The sequence below is a fragment of the Petromyzon marinus genome, chromosome 12, assembly GCF_048934315.1.
Source record: "Petromyzon marinus isolate PM22_M1 ecotype Great Lakes invasive population chromosome 12, UKy_Petmar_22M1.pri1.0, whole genome shotgun sequence".
NCBI lineage: Eukaryota > Metazoa > Chordata > Hyperoartia > Petromyzontiformes > Petromyzontidae > Petromyzon > Petromyzon marinus.
In genome coordinates, this window is record NC_133678.1 from 14,506,520 (window position 1) to 14,526,296 (window position 19,777).

Here is a 19,777-nt window from a genome sequence, read left to right on the forward strand (position 1 = left end):
TCAATCAGATTCCAAATTCTCCACCATGGCCAAGACCAAAGAGCTCTCCAAGGATGTCAGGGACAAGATTGTAGACCTACACAAGGCTGGAATGGGCTACAAGACCATTGCCAAGCAGCTTGGTAAGAAGGTGACAACAGTTGGTGCGATTATTCGCAAATGGAAGAAACACAAAAGAACTGTCAATCTCCCTCGGCCTGGGGCTCCATGCAAGATCTCACCTCGTGGATTTGCAATGATCATGAGAACGGTGAGGGATCAGCCCAGAACTACACGGGAGGATCTTGTCAATGGTCTCAAGGCAGCTGGGACCATAGTCACCAAGAAAACAATTGGTAACACACTACGCCGTGAAGGACTGAAATCCTGCAGCGCCCGCAAGGTCCCCCTGCTCATGAAAGCACATATACATGCCCGTCTGAAGTTTGCAATGAACATCTGAATGATTCATAGGACAACTGGTTGAAAGTGTTGTGGTCAGATGAGACCAAAATGGAGCTCTTTGGCATCAACTCAACTCGCCGTGTTTGGAGGAGGAGGAATGCTGCCTATGACCCCAAGAACACCATCCCCACCGTCAAACATGGAGGTGGAAACATTATGCTTTGGGGGTGTTTTTCTGCTAAGGGGACAGGACAACTTCACTGTATCAAAGGGACGATGGACGGGGCCATGTACCGTCAAATCTCGGGTGAGAACCTCCTTCCCTCAGCCAGGGCATTGAAAATGGTTCGTAGGTGGGTATTCCAGCATGACAATGACCCAAAACACACGGCCAAGGCAACAAAGGAGTGGCTCAAGAAGAAGCACATTAAGTTCCTGGAGTGGCCTAGCCAGTCTCCAGACCTTAATTCCAAAGAAAATCTGTGGAGGTAGCTGAAGGTTCGAGTTGCCAAACGTCAGCCTCGAAACCTTAATGACTTGGAGAATATCTGCAAAGAGGAGTGGGACAAAATCCCTTTTGAGATGTGCGCAAACCTGGTGGCCAACTACAAGAAACGTCTGACCTCTGTGATTTCCAACAAGGGTTTTGCCACAAAGTACTAAGTCATGTTTTGCAGAGAGGTCAAATACTTATTTCCCTCATTAAAATGCAAATCAATTTATAACATTTTTGACATGCGTTTTTCTGGATTTTGTTGTTGTTATTCTGTTTCTCACTGTTCAAATAAACCTACCATTAAAATTATAGACTGATCATTTCTTTGTCAGTGGGCAAACGTACAAAATCAACAGGGGATCAAATACTTTTTTCCCTCACTGTACCTTGAGTCCTTGTTGGCTTGTATTGTTGGAAGTGATGTATTAAGTCCCAGGGCAGTGCTGGAACTCACTACATCTCGCCCAACAAAATAGTTGCGTGGATCGGTTCATAAGTATGACCGAACGTTCGCAAATCAGATGGTTAAAAAAAATGTTTAAAAATATTTCTTTTTTGATAGAATATAGTATTGTCATCAGTATGACATAAGTATACTAAGTTTGCAGTCGATGCCACATTGGGAAGTTGGTTAAAAATTGAGTTACAAGATTTGAGGATACGACAACAACAGACAGAATGAGTTAAATAAAAGCGTGTAATAATAATGTCTTATGGCGGTTCGTTCATGAGTGCAGATGTTCGTAAGTCGGACGTTCGTATCTCGGGAACTGTCTGTAACATCAGTCACTATTACGTACTGTGCTCACGAGTTCCATCTACTGTGCTCGTACAAGGGAGTGGATGTGCTCCCAGTGATGCCCTCAAAGTTTCTGTGGTGAGGTTTCTTTTCGGTGGAGCCTGATACTTTATCCTGTTCTCGTGAGTTTTTACCTGCCTAAACCCACTGTAGTCAGATTTAAACAAAAGCATCGATATTTTTAGTTTAATCGTGACCATGAATTGTCGTCATCGAATCGTTGGGGGTGGGGTCCGGTCAGCTCAGCGTACATCGCTCTCATTGGCTGAGCGAATGATGGAGGAGGATACGTTTCTTCGGCCTGGGCTGCGTGTTCTCACTCGTAAGCGCTTTGTAGATAGTTGGATTTCATTTTATTTTAGTAAAAAAATTCTCCAGGCGAAAGAAATAAGGAATAAGCGTTTTTTGGGTTCGAGCTAAGCGAGGTCTGCCTGTATAATATAAAGTGATTGGTGTGACTACTACAATTATTCCTGTTTTAAAACATGTGATTATAATAGCTTTCTTCAAATAAATTTTGCATCAAGTGTGCTGAATACATTGCATCTGTTGCTGAGTTCCGCGTCGTTAATATTTGGTATAGGTCATCTCAAAGCTTGCCAGTATCATAGTAAAGCCACCAAAAGTCCTAGTTTGGTTAGGACAGTCCCGGTTTCAGAAAGAGTGTCGTGGATTTTCAGAGCTTTTGAAAATCTAAAATTTGTCCCAGTTTAAAATGTTCTGGCCTCAAGTTCAACTCATGATACAAGAAAAGGATGGAGATGGAGCTACCAAAGCAATGGGTAGAGTTGCTAGAGTAGGAGGGTCTTATGAGTAGACGGGACTGACGCAAGGAAGAGCTGCCAGATCGCCATGAATTCTGATCAAGTCTCTTAGAAAAGCTTAAGCTCATGGGCTACAATACACTGAGGGAAAAGGAAGTCAAGTGCAGAATGAGTTAAACACGTATCAGACACGGGCCACTACCATGCTCAAGAGCTATGCACTTTTAAATCTAGATGAAAACTAATTTCTTTAGAATTGTTTTATGTGTTTCGTTTGTTGTCCTTCCCCCCTACCTCCGATTAGCACAGTTGGCTACGTAACCAACCGTGCGAAACACGTTCTACATATGGTACGTACAACACACACATGTTAATGATATTCAAACTGTTAAGAGAAGCAAGTTGACTTGGGCAGGACACGTGGCGAGAACGGATGATGCCCAGTAGAAAATAATGGCGGAGTGGCAGCCACGGAATTGAACGCGTCTGACAACACGTCCACCGAGGAGATGGAGTGATGAAATCAACTCGTGTGCAGCGCGACGTGGATTGTTACGTCACAGGTGCATGATGTATGGCAATGGTTTGGGGGGAGATCTTCATCCAGCAGTGGATTGACTATGGCTTAGGGGCCGTCCATAAATGACGTCACGCACCTGGGGGGGGGGGGTCAGACATTTGTGACGATGTGTGACGAGGGGGTGGGGAGTTTGAGAAATGTGACATCATATCAAAATGCGAAACTTTAAATAAATATACACAACACGTTCTACTTAATTAAATATACTTTTTAATAAATGTTTTCTCCTAAGACATCAGAGTGCAGCGGCACATTAAATACGCACTACAATGACAATAGTTTAAAGCGATTTGAAGCATATTTTTTTGTGGGGGGGGGGGGGCAGAGCCTTGTGTCATATTTGAGGGGGGGTCTGACTTTTTGTGACGCCGTGTGACGAGGGGGGGGGTCAAAATCGTCCAAAATCGCGTGACGTCATTTATGGACGGCCCCTTATAATAACGCTCACCTGCGCAGCCCAAACAGGCGAGGACTCGCCGTGAAGGACGGGCGCTCAGCCGCCGCCCCGATCTCCACCGTGGAAAGTAGTTAGCAGCGATGTTGCAGAGATAATACACAGCGCTAAATGCATTAATGGGTATTGATTCATCGGCGACGTTAAACGTGCCAACGTGAAGCGAGGAGCGACTGTACAGGGTGGCTACAAAGTCCCTTTGCATGAAACAAAAATATGTGCATGGATGCACCTCGACTGGAACGCATCCGTGTGTTGCCATCGAATCCCAAGCACACAGCTGGGTTCATACCAACGTTCTTCTCGACAGGGAGATCCCTCCAATTGGATGTCTGCGTCCTGTAAAAGCAATTACTGACAGCTGTTTAGATCTACTAAATATCTGTCAATCTTAAGTGTGATATACTGTCTCCTCAATCATTCCCGAAAGATAATTATTACATGCTGTAGTTGTTAGGTCTGGGCTTCGGGCGGACAAAACAAATCAGATCTTTTCCAATTCCATTGTCCATTGAATTCTTGATTCAAATACGTATTCCCGAATTGCGAGACCATAATGCTCCAGGGAACATGCATATTTATTTCAGGGGGACTTTGTGGCCACACCAAACTGTTAAAGCCCACTGAGCTATTAGCTACTTTTCAGAAGCGACTTGCCCACAAACGATAGCGCAACTAAGTGGCTTATCAAGTAGAAATTTATAGCAGCCAAATACTCTAAACGCGTTTCTGAATGCGGAGGAAAAAACAGGAGGATCCGGATATAAATCCACGCCACCACGGTGAGAGAAACATGCAAATTCCAAATATACACGCATCAGGGTCGGGATCCAACCTATGGCCTCCTGCATACCAAGTGAGAAAGATAATTTTGCCACCGCAGCGCTAAAATGTTAAAATTGGATAACCTTATTCTTGGTTCTTTCAGTAAAGTCACGTAGAAAGGAAACAAAAAAATAATAAAAATATAAAACAATAAAATTATCACGACGTTTCGACTGCAACACACGCTATCATCATCAGGTGATCTCTCTGTTTCCCCTCTCTCTTAAATTTAGCTCTTCTATACCTGATGATGATTGCTTGCGTTGCAATCGAAACGTCGTATGTATACTATTATGTAATTTTATTCTATTATTATTTCTCATTTATACGTGACTTTACCGAAAAAAACAAAGAGTACATTACATAAAATCCGTGATCTGGTTCCGTCTGTAAAAGATGTGATTCCGGACATACAGTACCCTGGCGTCTACCAACTAAGTTGCCTCTGTGGTAGTAGTTACATTGGAGAAACCAAACGACATGTCTCGGACCGCATTCGTGAAAACAAAGCAGACCTGAAACACGGTAGGACCAACACTTCGGCCGTGGCAGATCACTGTTATAATTCAGTAGGTTCACATGACATTGACTTCTCCAAGACAAAGGTTCTTTGCAAGCCATCTGGCTACCATGACAGATTTGTTCATGAGGCTATCCACATATACAAACACAGAGACAATTTCAACCGAGAAGATGGATTCTGGCTTAGCAATCATTGGAAGGATTTGGTAAACCATTTCGGATCTTAATTGATTGCTCACGCTTAAGGTGGCTTTCAGACCGCATCCATTATTTTTCGTCTCCCCCCTCCTCTTTTCCGAACATAGATGGACTCGTCCATCTGAACAAACTGTCAAATCTCTCTCAAGTGGTGCTAACGTTAAAAATAACCGCCACTTTTTCCAAATTTTCTTGTTGTGGTTTTCACACCTGATGATGATTGCTTGTGTTGCAGTCGAAACGTCGTGAGAATTTTATTGTTTTATATTTTTATTATTTTATTGTTTCCCTTCTATGTGACTTTACTGAAAGAACCAAGAATATGAATCCCTGCAGTCACAAAAGCTGTAAATCAAAATTGGATAACCAATTAAATAACCGATCAGAGATCCGCCCATATATGATATTGTGGATCGTGAATCGAGGCTAATTGTATCGATTCTGCTCAGTTAATCCGGCAGGCAGCTCAAAGTCGATCGGGCAGCCATCTTGAAAATGTCCGTTTTTATCTTAAATAACATTCTGGGGTTCGCAGTATTGATTTCGTTTATAAAGCTTTCGTGACTGCAGGGATTCATCTTCTTGGTTCTTTGGGTAAAGTCACGTAGAATGGAAATAAAATAATAATAAATAAATAAAATAATACAATTCTCACGACGTTTCGGCCACAACACAAGTGGCCTTCTTCAGGTGAAGAAACAGGTCTATCGAGAAGACAGAGCTTGAATGAACGCTGTCAAGCAAGGACCGCATCTTTTAAAGCTGTGTGGGCAGAGTTGAATTAGCATGTTACCAACAAAATCATCTCTGATTCAACAGCATTAATTGATCAGACCAAACAGTTCTCATTGAAACCTTCTGCAGCCAGACCACCAAGATTATATGGCCTTGCAAAGATACACAAAGAAGATATACCCCTTTGTCCCATCGTCTCCACTATCAACTCCCCCACCTACAAACTGGCTCGTTTTCTGTCTGATAACCTACGACCTTTCACTGGAAAAACCACCTCTGCGGTACTAAACTCTACTCACCTGGTATCGACAATCAAGGGTATTTCTCTGTTCCCAGACGACCTGCTTGTCAGCTTTGACGTGGTTTCCTTATTTACCAAAGTTCCGGTACCTGATACCATCGCAATCATTGAAGACTTGGTTCATCAAGGACTGCATACGGAGGTACCCCCTCTGGTGAGACATTGGTTAACCAATACATACTTCACCTGGAATGGAACTTTCGACAAACAAACTGAGGGCACCCCAATGGGTGCCCCCTATCTCCAGTTGTAGCCAACGCGTTCATGGAAAAATTAGAAACTGACGCCATCCAGACTGCCACTCTACGCCCGACCTTGTGGAAGAGGTACGTGGATGACATCTTTGTCATCTGGCCACATGGTCGACCTGCTCTAGACCAATTCCTCGACCACATCAATTCCATACACCCAGCCATCAGATTTACCATGGAAGTTGAAAAAGATGGCAAGCTACCTTTTTTGGATGTCCTAATAATAAAGAGACCTGATGGTTCAATGAGCCACTCTGTCTACAGGAAAGCTACCCATATGGATGCTTACCTGAAACCGGATTCCCACCACCATCCATACCAGAAGAATTCCCTATTCAAGACTCTGCACCATAGAGCCCAATGCATATCCGACCAGGATCACATTGACAGTGAACTCAAACACGTACACCAAGCTCTGAAGGCTAATGGTTATTCCGACTACAGAATCCGCAAAGCTATCACTCCAACCATGAAGAAGGACCCTCTTGAGGAGCCTTTCAAACCATCACTTTACCCTACATTGCGGGGATCACAAAAAAGATATCCAAAATCTTGAATAAACACAAGATCCAGGTCCGATTCAACACATTACAGAAACTTGATTTGGTGCTTTCGTGACTGCAGGTATTACTCTTTGTTTTTTTTGGAAAAGTCACGTCTAAATAAGGAGTAATAAAAAATAATTACATAATAGTATACATACGACGTTTCGATTGCAACGCAAGCACTTATCATCAGGTATAGAAAATCCAAATTTAAGAGAGAGGGGAAACACATCTCTCTGTTTCCCCTCTCTCTTAAATTTAGCTCTTCTATACCTGATGATGATTGCTTGCGCTGCAATCGAAACGTCGTATGTATACTATTATGTAATTTTATTTATTATTATTTCTCATTTATACGTGACTTTACCGAAAAAAACAAAGAGTACATTACATAAAATCCGTGATCTGGTTCTGTCTGTAAAAGATGTGATTCCGGACATACAGTACCCTGGCGTCTACCAACGAAGTTGCCTCTGTGGTAGTAGTTACATTGGAGAAACCAAACGACATGTCTCGGACCGCATTCGTGAAAACAAAGCAGACCTGAAACACGGTAGGACCAACACCTCGGCCGTGGCAGATCACTGTTATAATTCAGTAGGTTCACATGACATTGACTTCTCCAAGACAAAGGTTCTTTGCAAGCCATCTGGCTACCATGACAGATTCGTTCATGAGGCTATCCACATATACAAACACAGAGACAATTTCAACCGAGAAGATGGATTCTGGCTTAGCAATCATTGGAAGGATTTGGTAAACCATTTCGGATATTAATTGATTGCTCACGCTTAAGGTGGCTTTCAGACTGCATCCATTATTTTTCGTCTCCCCCCTCCTCTTTTCCGAACATAGATGGACTCGTCCATCTGAACAAACTGTCAAATCTCTCTCAAGTGGTGCTAATGTTAAAAATAACCGCCACTTTTTCCAAATTTTCTTGTTGTGGTTTTCACACCTGATGATGATTGCTTGTGTTGCAGTCGAAACGTCGTGAGAATTTTATTGTTTTATATTTTTATTATTGTATTGTTTCCCTTCTATGTGACTTTACCGAAAAAACCAAGAATATGAATCCCTGCAGTCACGAAAGCTTTAAATCAAAATTGGATAACCAATTAAATAACCGATCAGAGATCTGCCCATGTATGATATTGTGGATCGTGAATCGAGGCTAATTGTATCGATTTTGCTCAGTTAATCCGGCAGGCAGCTCAAAGTCGATCGGGCAGCCATCTTGAAAATGTCCGTTTTTATCTTAAATAACATTCTGGGGTTCGCAGTATTGATTTCGATTTAAAGCTTTCGTGACTGAAGGGATTCATCTTCTTGGTTCTTTGGGTAAAGTCACGTAGAATGGAAATAAAATAATAAAAAATATATAAAATAATACAATTCTCACGACGTTTCGGCCACAACACAAGTGGCCTTCTTCAGGTGAAGAAACAAGTCTATCCAGAAGACAGAGCTTGAATGAATGCTGTCAAGCAAGGACCGCGTCTTTTAAAGCTGTGTGGGCGGAGTTGAATTAGCATGTTACCAACAAAATCATCTCTGATTCAACAGCATTAATTGATCAGACCAAACAGTTCTCATTGAAACCTTCTGCGGCCAGACCACCAAGATTATATGGCCTTGCAAAGATACACAAAGAAGATATACCCCTTTGTCCCATCGTCTCCACTATCAACTCCCCCACCTACAAACTGGCTCGTTTTCTGTCTGATAACCTACGACCTTTCACTGGAAAAACCACCTCTGCGGTACTAAACTCTACTCACCTGGTATCGACAATCAAGGGTATTTCTCTGTTCCCAGACGACCTGCTTGTCAGCTTTGACGTCATTTTGATTTAAAGCTTTCGTGACTGCAGTAATTCATATTCTTAGTTTTTTCGGTAAAGTCATGTTGAAGAGAAACAACAAAATAACAAAATATATATAAAACAATAAAAATTCTCACGACGTTTTGACCATAACTCAAACGGTCATCATCAGGTGTGTCGGTTTGCATAAATTTATTTTGAAAACGGCATGTTTATTTATTTATTTATATAAAAATAACGTTTGCGTCATGCGCAACGATTGGCTGTTTGCCAGGACTAGTCCATCTATTTTTTGAAAAGAGGAGGGGGGAGACGAAATTTGTTTTTATGTATGCTGTCTGAAAGCCACTGTAAGCGTGAACAATCAATCAAGAACTGAAATGATTTATCAAATCTTTCCAATGATTGCTAAGATAGAATCCATCTTCTCGGTTGAAATTGTCTCTGTGTTTGTATATGTGGATAGCCTCATGAACGAATCTCTCATGGAAGCCAGATGGCTTACAAAGAACCTCCGTCTTGGAAAAGTCAATGGCATGTGAGCCTACTGAATTAGAACAATGATCTGCTACGGCCGAGGTGTTGGTCCTACCGTGTTTAAGGTCTGCTTTATGTTCACGAATGCGGTCCGAGATATGGCGTTTGGTTTCTCCAATGTAACTACTACCACAGAGGCAACTTAGTTTGTAGACACCAGGGTATTGTATGTCCGGAATCACATCTTTTACAGACGGAACCAGATCACGGATTTTATGTAATGTGTTGAAACGGACCTGGATCTTGTGTTTATTCAAGATTTTGGAGATCTTTTTTGTGATCCCAGCAATGTAGGGTAAAGTGATGGTTTTGAAAGGCTCCTCAAGAGGGTTCTTCTTCATGGTTTGAGTGATAGCTTTGCGGATTGTATAGTCGGAGTAACCATTAGCCCTAAGAGCTTGGTGTACGTGCTTGAGTTCACTGCTTATGTGTTCCTGGTCGGATATGCATTGGGCTCTATGATACAGAGTCTTGATGAGAGAATTCTTCTGTGATGGATGGTGGTGGGAATCCGGTTTCAGATAAGCATCCGTATGGGTAGCTTTCCTGTAGACAGAGTGGCTCATTGAACCATCAGGTCTCTTTTTAATTAGGACATCCAAAAAAGGTATCTTGCCATCTATTTCGACTTCCATGGTAAATCTGATGGCTGGGTGTATGGAATTGATGTGGTCGAAGAATTGGTCTAGAGCAGGCCGGCCATGTGGCCAGATGACAAAAGTGTCATCCACGTACCTCTTCCATAAGGTTGGGCGCAGAGTGGCAGTCTGGATGGCGTCAGTCTCAAATTTCTCCATGAAAATGTTAGCTATAACTGGAGAAAGGGGGGAGCCCATTGGGGTGCCCTCAGTTTGTTTGTAGAAAGTTCCATTCCAAGTGAAGTATGTATTGGTTAAACAGTGTCTCACCAGGGGGGGTACCTCAGTGTTTAGTCCTTGATGAACCAAGTCTTCAATGATTGCAATGGTGTCAGGTACAGGAACCTTGGTGAATAAGGAAACTACATCAAAACTGACAAGCAGGTCGTCTGGGGACAGGGAAATACCCTTGATTGTTGATACCAGGTGAGTAGAATTTTGTACCGCAGAGGTGGTCTTTCCAGTGAAAGGACGCAGGATTTCAGACAAAAAACGAGCTAGTTTGTAGGTGGGGGAGCTGATAGTAGAGACTATGGGACGAAGAGGTGTATCAACTTTATGTATTTTTGGTAAGCCGTATAATCTTGGTGGCCTGGCAGCAGAAGGTTTCAATGAAAACTGTTTAGATTGATCAATTAATGCGGTTGAATCAGAAATTATTTTGTTGGTTTGTGTGACGAGGCTGTTGGTGGGATCTCTTTTTATTTTTGTATAACTACCATCGTCGAGTAATTCTTTAATTTTGTTGTTGTATTCTATTTTATCCATGATAACAGTAGCATTGCCTTTGTCAGCTGAGAGAACTACAATATCATTCCTCTTTTTTAATTTATATAATTCAAAACGCTCATTTTTGCTGAGGTTGCTAGCTGGCATCTTAGCGTTTTTGAGGGTTGCAGCGATTTCAGATCTTGCTACGTCTGCAGCGATGTGACCCAGGCCCCTGAGAGCAACGTCTACTTGGGCAATTATATCATTAACTGGTATGTGTTTAGGTGTGACTGCAAAGTTTAGACCTTTAGCTAAAACGGATTTCAGACCATCGGAAATAGAACTGTTACTGCGATTAATTACGACTTTATTAACGTCTAACTTTTTGGTGTGTGGGTCCGGTCTTTTGTTGAATAGGAGGTTAAATTTGGAAATCAGGTTTTCCTTACATTTGGTCGACATAGTAGCAGCTGAAGAGGCAGTCATATTGTCTACATGTTCCCAATCCGATGTGGACATTATTGCCGTCAATGATAAGTGTGATTTGTAGAGTGTCTTGTCTAACTGATCTAGTTCTGTGCATATAAGTCTGATTTTTTCTGAGATAAGAGCTAAGCTAGTTTTGAAAAGAATTCGTTTCGCATTAGAAGAAGTTACAGTAGCAGAGGTGAGTGTAAATGCGATTGGTATTACCCCAGAGTCGCGGCATCTCTTCAGGAAGGTGAGAGACTCGATCAGCTGAGCTTTCTTATCCCGGAGTTTGTTGAAGGATCTTAAAGTTATGTGAAAAACCCTCCCCGTAGAGGCGATTAAATTTTGATTTAAAGCTTTCGTGACTGCAGTAATTCATATTCTTAGTTTTTTCGGTAAAGTCACGTTGAAGAGAAACAACAAAATAACAAAATATATATAAAACAATAAAAATTCTCACGACGTTTCGACCATAACTCAAACGGTCATCATCAGGTGTGTCGGTTTGCATTAATTTATTTTGAAAACGGCATATTTATTTATTTATTTATATAAAAATAACGTTTGCGTCACGCGCAACGATTGGCTGTTTGCCAGGACTAGTCCATCTATTTTTTGAAAAGAGGAGGGGGGAGACGAAATTTGTTTTTATGTATGCTGTCTGAAAGCCACTGTAAGCGTGAACAATCAATCAAGAACTGAAATGATTTATCAAATCTTTCCAATGATTGCTAAGATAGAATCCATCTTCTCGGTTGAAATTGGATGGATTCTATCTTAGCAATCATTGGAAAGATTTGATAAATCATTTCAGTTCTTGATTGATTGTTCACGCTTACAGTGGCTTTCAGACAGCATACATAAAAACAAATTTCGTCTCCCCCCTCCTCTTTTCAAAAAATAGATGGACTAGTCCTGGCAAACAGCCAATCGTTGCGCGTGACGCAAACGTTATTTTTATATAAATAAATAAATAAATATGCCGTTTTCAAAATAAATTAATGCAAACCGACACACCTGATGATGACCGTTTGAGTTATGGTCGAAACGTCGTGAGAATTTTTATTGTTTTATATATATTTTGTTATTTTGTTGTTTCTCTTCAACGTGACTTTACCGAAAAAACTAAGAATAAGCTTTGACGTGGTTTCCTTATTTACCAAAGTTCCGGTACCTGATACCATCGCAATCATTGAAGACTTGGTTCATCAACGACTGCATACGGAGGTACCCCCTCTGGTGAGACATTGGTTAACCAATACATACTTCACCTGGAATGGAACTTTCGACAAACAGACTGAGGGCACCCCAATGGGTGCCCCCTATCTCCAGTTGTAGCCAACGTGTTCATGGAAAAACTAGAAACTGACGCCATCCAGACTGCCACTCTACGCCCGACCTTGTGGAAGAGGTACGTGGATGACACCTTTGTCATCTGGCCACATGGCCGACCTGCTCTAAACCAATTCCTCGACCACATTAATTCCATACACCCAGCCATCAGATTTACCATGGAAGTTGAAAAAGATGGCAAGCTACCTTTTTTGGATGTCTTAATAAAAAAGAGACCTGATGGTTCAATGAGCCACTCTGTCTACAGGAAAGCTACCCATACGGATGCTTACTTAAAACCGAATTGCCACCACCATCCATCCCAGAAGAACTCCCTCATCAAGACTCTGCACCATAGAGCCCAATCCATTTCCGACCAGGATCACATTGACAGTGAACTCAAACACGTACACCAAGCTCTGAAGGCTAATGGTTACTCCGACTACACAATCTGCAAAGACATCACTCCAGTCATAAAGAAGGATCCTCTTGAGGAACCATTCAAAATCCTCACCTTACCCTACATTGCAGGGGTCACAAAAAGATCTCCAAAATCCTGAATAAACACAAGATCCAGGTCCGATTCAACACAGTACATAAAATCTGTGATCTGGTTCCATCTGTAAAAGATGTGGTTCCAGACCTACCGTACCCAGGCGTTTACAAACTAAAGTGCCTCTGTATTAGCAGCTACATTGGAGAAACCAAACGACATATCTCGGACCGCATCTGTGAACATAAAGCGGACTTGAAACACGGTAGGACGAACTCCTCAGTCGTGGCAGATCACTGTTATAATTCAGTGGGCTCACATGACATTGACTTCTCCAAGACGGAGGTTCTTTGCCAGCCATCCGGCTACCATGAGAGATTCGTTCATGAGGCTATCCACATATACAAGCACAGAAACAATTTCAACCGAGAAGATGGATTCTGGCTTAGTAACCATTGGAAAGATGTTTTAAACCATTTTGCTTCTTAATTGATTGTATTTTACAGTGACCTTCAGACCGCAGCCCTTTCGCTGGTATTGCCTCTTAATACCTCTCACACCACGGTTAATAATATGGTTTCTAACATGTAGTATGATAATTAATAGGATAACATTGTAATGTTTAACATAACTCATAAGGCAATATATAGCATCGTAATTGCATAGTGAATATACAGTAGTGTGGTATATAGTTGGGTTCATAGAATAAAACAGTGTAATGTTACAAATTTAATATTTTATAGTCTAAAGTATAGGGTAGTGTAAAGTAACGCATTGTATAATTCAAAGGTGGAATTTGTCTATGTTATACCGTGTAGTTTAGATTGGAGGGTATAATATTGTATTATATAGTAGTCCAGTTCATAGCATAGTCATAATGCAACTCAGGACACAGCAGCGCACCTTGGCTGTTTCTCTTGTTTTTCTTTTATGGTTTTTTCTTTTTTCCCCTTTTATGTCGCTGTTCCCAGCCCCCTCCCTCCTCCGATCTGGAGGTGGGGCTGGTAACATGCTAATTCAACTCCGCCCACATAGCTTTAAAAGACGCGGTCCTTGCTTGACAGCATTCATTCAAGCTCTGTCTTCTGGATAGACCTGTTTCTTCACCTGAGAAGGCCACTTGTGTTGTGGCCGAAACATCGTGAGAATTTGATGATTTTATATCTTTATTATTATTTTATTTCCATTCTACGTGACTTTACCGAAAGAACAAGAAGATGAACGGTATTGATGTCCGTTTTACGTAATTTATATTATTCTGTTCAAATAGCCGATCAGACTACTATGTTAAAACTATATTTTTATGATTTTAAAACAATGTTTTGCTGATGAACAATTTAATCATAGCTGCGATTCAGTGTATTCCGATGTCCTACTTTGTCTTTAACTTGCTTCTGAGTGTCCGATCTTATATTAACGTTCATTCCATGAGTGCATTCAAGACGATTGGATTCCGACGTCCCACTTCAACTTCAACTTGATGCTGTATTAGATTTTGCATGAAGCTTTATTCAGTGAGTATATACAATCAGTCCGCATTCTAAACCATTTGGTCATTGAGGTTAACCTTATTTCTGGATGCAAATCAATGAGGGAAGGTAAAAGCCTCGTCTCACATATTTTTATTTGGTCAAAAGATCATGACATGCCACAGTAAATGCAAACAATGACACGCAAAAAGGGAGATTTGAGCAGCACCTCAAATCGGGCCACACACCCTGAGAAATACAACTACAAAGCCACGTGCATGAGGCACAAAGTCAGAACGCCACTCACGACTATGGCCCTACTCAATACTGACACACACACACAGATAGTCCACCGATTCCATGTCTGCACAGTACATCTGCCCCACTGATCTTCAGTTGGGAGGCCCGCACTCAGGCTTCAACTGGCAATCTTGGTAAGGGTAGAGGGGCCTGGGCTGGATACTTGCCCCTGCCCACTACCTCCGATCCCCACAAGATGCCGCTCTATGTGTTTCCTCTGGCTCCTCCGGCTACCCTATTTTTGTAATCTATTGAGATACACGTGAGAGATGGAGAAGATGTGGTGGAAATGAGACTAGGTTTAATTTCAACACCCGACCTAATAATATAAATATTCTTAGTTTTGCAATGTACTTTGTAATGGAGAGCTGCCCAAAATATAATTTCTTACACATAGAGAGACATATTCTTGGTTCTTTTGTAGAGGCCGCCGTCCCCCGTCTCCTCCTTCACGATCGTGCTACTGCTCCCCGACTGCTCTGTCGGGTTCGGGCTACCGCCCCCCAATTCCTCGTTCCCTTGTACCCCCGACTTTGCTGCTGTCCCCCGCGTATTCATGATTCAATTGGTGGGACTGACCACTTTACGCTTACGACGCGCTACGCGGGCTCAGTGGCGGACGTGCTGCGGTGAGCGCGCCCGCGGAGTAAAACCCCGTCTCGTGCATAAACAAAGGGGTACAGCGCGCCGACGCGTAACTCCGCGGCCGCACCGAGCGCCCACGCACGGGACTCGAGGTCGGGGGTCAGAAGTCAGGGGGCGTCCACCGTGCGCGCGCCGCTGATTGGAGCGAGTCACTCCGCCCCGATTTAAAGGCCATTTAAACAGCCGCGCATGTACGCGAACACCAGGCGCTACACCCTCCTCTTCGCTGTAAACAGCCGCGCATGCACGTGAACACAAGGCACTCCACCCTCCTCTTCACACTCACAAAGACCACACGACACAGTTTATTCTCTACTGGCGATTTTATTCTCCGTGAATAACCCGCTAAACTAGGCGTGTTTGTGTGGGTCAACAGATACTAGGCTATCCCTCGGGGATCCAGGACTCAATTTATCCTGCTTGTCGGTCCACTTTCTACCCTCTGATGAATTAACCCAAACTCACCTCTCCCTTACGCTTACTCCCAATCTGATGCGCCGGAAGCTGTGGAAGGGCGATGCTGTACGTCGTCTCTGTCGAGAATTGGGCCTGGCTGCATTAAACCTCGTCACACGGACAACTCGAACGGCTGACTCCAACACCCTGCTGATCTCGATGCCTTGAAGGACTCTGCCCTCACTCCCTGGTTCACCCCTCTTTTATCCTCCTCGCTCACATCAAAGGGCACCGCACTGCCCCACCCCCGTGGCCTCCCCTCCAATCAGGGGTCTGGATTTTCCAGCTCTTTTGATAGTCAGATCCAACACCCCAGTGGTCCCCTCGACATCCGCTTTCTGCTCTTCCCGCTACCAGCCCACTGACCCGTGTTGCGTGTGCACGTTTCCATCCGCGGTGGCTCAACAGCCCCTGCCGTGACCACGCAATTACAATCCCAGGTCACGGCGCCGCGGTGCCCGTCAGCCTCGGGGGTAGGTCGCCCAATTCCCCGGCCGGAGGAAGCCATGAAGCTTGATCCCATTAGGGGCTTCTGGACGAAAACCCACCGGCCAGGTGACCTCCCCCTGGGCTCTCTGTGGGGTATGCGTACATTCATGTGGGGGGGCGGCAAGGGGCGCGCAGCGTCGGCGTCGTCGCTCCCCGGTGGCAGCATCACGGCGGTGGGCACGGCCCCGACGGAGCGGCTCCGCTGCGGCGGCACCACACTTTCGGTAAAGTCACGTGGAAGGGAAACAATAAAATAATAAAAATATAAAACAATAAAATTAGCACGACGTTTCGACTGCAACACAAGCAATCATCATCAGGTGTGCAAACCACAGCAATAAAATAATGGTTTTCACACCTGATTATGATTGCTGTGTTGCAGTCGAAACGTCGTGAGAATATTATAATTTTATATTTTTATTATTGTATTGTTTCCCTTCTACGTGGCTTTACCAAAAAAACCAAGAATTTGAATCCCTACAGTCATGAAAGCTTTAAATCATAATAGAGAGACATGTCTACAAGTAATCTTTAAGGTACATGTGACCTTATTAAACGATAAATATCACAAAATTGTAAACGGGAGAGAACAAAAAAAATACATGGGAGGTGCCTTGACATAAAGCTTTCGTGACTGCAGGAATTTATATTCTTTGGGTCTTTTGGTAAAGTCACGTAGATAGGTTCAAAGAAAATAACAAAAAACTACGACGTTTTGATGACAACACAAGCGATCGTCATCAGGAGGAAAAAAGAGGGAAGCTGCTGAGGCAGACTGTTTTAAAGGTTTAAAATGGGTGTAGCCCAAGGGTTATAAACGAAGTGGGCAGGGTTAGTGATATTAATGTGAGAAACTAGCACGTTTATATAAGATCGGAGGGTGACATCCACAGCGAGGGCACGGAAGTGGCTATATTAATATGGCTATGTTAATGTTCTTCTGGGAAGGATGGTGGTGGGAGTAAGATTTTAGGTAGGCATCCGTATGGGTGGCTTTCCTGTAGACAGTGTTTCCCATTGAGCCTGATGGCTCAATGGGACACACTGTCTACAGCCATCTGGCTCAATGGGACACTGTCTACAGGAAAGCCACCCTTACGGATGCCTACCTAAAACCTGACTCCCACCACCATCCATCTCAGAAGAATTCCTTCATCAAAACTCTACACCATAGAGCTCGATGTATTTTCGACCATCATCACCTAGAAATGCTTTTCACGATCAGCTAATATTTAACGCACCACCTTGGAATGGCAACCCTTTTCGAAACACAAAGATAACTTTTTGGAACAATCTTATTAGTCCCGATATGCGTGTTATGTGTGTGTCTTCTATGCCACTTGTTCAATTGGCGGCTTATACGGTACAGCGTTCCTTATACTGAAAATACCTCAGGTTCCCAGCAGTGCTGCTGGGATGGCGTGTGTGTGTATTGAACACACGGCGCTCTTGCCTCCGCCGACACTTTTCCTCTTGGCTGCACTGGTTCAGACTCTTTCCACTGCTCCGTGCTCTTTACCCTGGCGTGCAGCTGCCAGCTTCGCACGGGCACCTGGTGGTGCCTCTCCCGCCCTTCCTCTTGGCTGCGCCTGCTCTCTGTGCAATGCTCGCTCGGTCGATGCTTGGCGCTTTTGTCTTTTCTCCAGGTTGATTGCTTGTCGTTGCTCGTCACTCTTTCTTTCTCTCTTGCTGCAGCTGCTGGTGGGAGCTGGCACTCAATGTAGAATACAACTTTTAGCGATACTTCGTCTGTCAGCGCCGAACTCACACTCAGCGGCACATCACTTATTGCAAGCCTCGTCATCCATGGTCGATTGCGGGGCCCACCCCCCGGAGCTTGCTGCAGCAAGACTCAAGTTCCGTTGATTCTTATAGACTCGACCTTTGCTGGTGTGCAGCGCCGTTTTTCAACTTTTGTGCTCTCCGCCCTTCTTCCAAGAGGACTCCTGCTGTGAGCTGCTCGTCGCTGGCTGGATCACTCACTCTCATAACTCGTAAATTGTATTCCCACACCTCTTAGCTTCTCGCAACTCTTATAGCTTAACATAATACAACTTATCGCAAGTCCTCGACTCAGCAAGCGACTCAAAACATGAGGGTAGATGTAGAATAAAACTTTTAACGATACTCTGTCGGTCCATGCCGAACTCAGCTCTTAACAATACATCGTCCCTTTTCTCTGGAGATATAACTAAATTTTTTACTTAAGCTTGTGACTACCGGAATTCATATTCTTTGGTTCTTTCGGTAAAGTCATGTAAATAGAAAGATACAATAAAAAATATATGTAAGGTCAATAAGAGTCATATAAGTAATAATAAAAGCCACTAATGTAGACTGCAGTCTGGTTCTTAATCTGAGAGTGTACTGGCAGTCTATAGAGTCGATGTATTATTGTTGATAAGTTTCGAACTTTTACCGTTGTTAAAAAAAAACGCCAGTTGTAATGTCTGATTGCCCCTGCTCTGCGTCCGTGGAGATGTGAATGGGGTGGTGCAACGACCGTGTCAGAAAGTTTCGATTTGAGAACAGGCTGTTCCTCCCGAGCCAGCGAGTCTGGAGATTTGTTTGTGAAACTCTCCAAAACGTCCGTGGAGGTGTGTCCCATGGTCCTCCGCCCCGTGGAGATCTCTCAGATTGTCATTAACTTCACTTTGTCCCGGGGTTTTATTATTTAATGACTTTTTACGTGGCAAGGCAGCTGGGGTGTGAGGGGTGGAGTGTGCCTCACTGTTTCATGCCCATGCTCACCCCGATTGATTATTACAAAAGGAATAGGCAGAATAATTTTTAATATACATTTTGGAAAAAAGGCCTATATATACAACACCACAGTGTACTGACCAGCGTTGTGAAGTATGGCTAATTAGCCAGCAGTGTCAGATCATAGCATCTGCTGATGTACTAGTGAATGCTTGGGGAGGCCTTCATCCAGTTGTGGATGGACTGGCTAATGCTGATGATGGTGAATTAGAGGGGGGATGCCTTCATCCAGCAGTAGATTGATGAAAGGCCCCTGTTTAAAAAAATAACATGCACGTAAAGTACTATATTTATAAGTTCTGGATAGCGAAGGAGTAAACCCCTTACCCCAACAATTTTTTTGTATACACTCACAGAATAAGATTTAATATACAATCGGACATAAGAATACCATTGCTTTGTATTTACTCACTGAATACATTTTGATTTAAAGCTTTCGTGACTGCAGGGATTCATATTAAATAAAATTCTCACGACGTTTCGACTGCAACACAAGCAATCATCATCAGATATGAAAACCACAGCAAGAAAATTTTAAAAAAGTGGCGGTTATTTTTAACATTAGCACTAGGGAGAGTGATTTGACAGTTTGTTCAGATGGACGAGTCCATCTATGTTCGGAAAAGAGGAGGGGGGAGACGAAAATTATGGATGCGGTCTGAAAGCCACCATAAGCGAGAACAATAAATTAAGATCCGAAATGGTTTACCAAATAATTCCAATGATTGCTAAGCCAGAATCCATCTTCTCGGTTGAAATTGTCTCTGTGTTTGTATATGTGGATAGCCTCATGA